We start from the raw sequence: 1,915 nt of genomic DNA on the forward strand, positions 1-1,915 counted from the left end.
CCCCCCAAGCGTAATATTACTTTGTTCGCTTATAATGATAAAAAATAATATGACATTTATATCGCGCAAATCCGTAAAACAATCATTGCTCTATGCGCATTGCATAATATTCATGAAAAACATGCATACACACATACATGCACATAATGATATATGTACTAAAAAATAATAGGTGTCACGACATGGTGGGATCAGGCGCTCGTTAGTTTTGATTTTGAGGCATACAGAGTTATTGAATCATCTTAAAGCCTGTACATTTGCCTTCCTTTTGATGAAAACAATATTCATCTATGCTGAATATAAGTCGAAATATCTGTGATTGAAAGAAGTGGGGTCACCTGATTTCAGAGGTAAATTTAGTGAGAAAACAGCCGCCAGAGTTTGATAACTTCAATAGCTTGAGAGCCTTTAAAACTGAAAAACCCCATATTTTGTGCATGTTAAGAACGTTTTTCAGTATGGACGTAAAAGGTGTTTAACGTGAAAAAAAAAATTCAATAAGAGTTCCCAAAACTGGGAAAAAATGCCAGTTTTTTTTCACTTTCATTATTTTGACGAGCGCCTGATTTCACTACGCTGCCTCACAATTATTAGAGTAAATCATTCAAGGAAAATATTACATACACACTCTTTCTTACTAATAGAAAGGAAAATATTGAGACTCATATGTCTATGACAAAAGCGCTTTAATTATTTTTAAAAAACAAGTTACAGTGGAATTCTGATAAAGTCAACACCCCGGACAGAAAAAAGTGTTGACTTTGAGCAAAGTTGACTTTATCCATTGTACTACATGTACTGGCCATTGAAAATTGAAGATGACAGCTACAAAATTACAAAGAACCTGGTAATAAATAAGATGTAATCTCAATTTCAGGGAGTATAATTCTGAAGTTGTCACCAAAACAAGAGATAATGAAAGAACAAAGTACATATGTAATTGGAGGTGTGTACACCGCTTGCTCAGGCGAAATGTCTCTTCTTGAATGAATTCATCTTAGGATTTAGCCCCAAATTGTTGACTTTACGCAAGGTTAACACTCAAGCGGTTGACTGTATGAGAAACACAATTACTTTAAAAAAGAAGGTAAGAAACGGGATGACAGTGAGGTGTTGACTGTAAGCAAGAGTTGACTTTATCAGGATTCCACTGTATCTCTGTTATTACTGATAATTTATGCTGGAAAAAAAAGGGAATTTAGTTATCATCAACAATATAATGCAGAGTTCATCATTGTGTCAAAAATATTTTTTCACCTCACAAATTTGTAATATTACATTAGTTCAAGATCCCCCCCCCCTTTTTTTTTTCTTACACTTTTCTAACAGGAGCCAAAGACACCCCCCCCCCCTCCTAGGCGTAAGATAATATTTGAACAGCCCCCAAGCAACCATTCAACCAACCGACCAACCAGTCGACCAATCAACAACCAACAGACAAACAACTACCGAGTCAATCAATCAACCAGCCAATAAACGAACCAATCAATCAATCAACCAATCAATCAATCAACCAATCAATCAATCAATCAATCAATCAATCAATCAATCAATCTATCTATCTATCTATCTATCTATCTATCTATCTATCGATCGATTGATCGTTTCGATCGATCTGTAAATCAATCAACTACAATGCAACCCCCCACCCTTTCCAAAAAAATAAAAAAAATAAATGAAGAAACCACGGTCATCATAAACAATCAAGGAATACATACGGTAGTCAATTTGAAAAGAATACGTGTAGGCTAGCTACTTGAAAGGCGAAGGAAACCTGCACCCTTGCAGAAAAACGGCCATGCAGATACGCGTACATTGACACTAAACAGATCTACGTCTTTTTGTCTACGAGGAGAAGACTGACAGACAAGTACATATTATAATAATATACATACACACTTACCCACATACACGC

General features: G+C 35.5%; 1 protein-coding gene across 1 annotated transcript in view; it reads left to right on the plus strand.

Annotated features, from left to right (window-relative positions):
• Positions 1 to 884: 884 nt before the first annotated feature.
• Positions 885 to 1,915, plus strand: part of LOC101846422 (ankyrin repeat domain-containing protein 16) — a 17,854-nt gene continuing 16,823 nt past the window's right edge. Inside the window, exon 1 of the mRNA XM_035969528.1 lies at positions 885 to 1,087. The gene's annotated coding sequence lies outside the window, so the exon portion shown is untranslated. The remainder of the gene's footprint in view (positions 1,088 to 1,915) is intronic.

This window comes from Aplysia californica, unplaced genomic scaffold, assembly GCF_000002075.1.
Source record: "Aplysia californica isolate F4 #8 unplaced genomic scaffold, AplCal3.0 scaffold00152, whole genome shotgun sequence".
Classification (NCBI taxonomy): Eukaryota; Metazoa; Mollusca; class Gastropoda; order Aplysiida; family Aplysiidae; genus Aplysia; species Aplysia californica.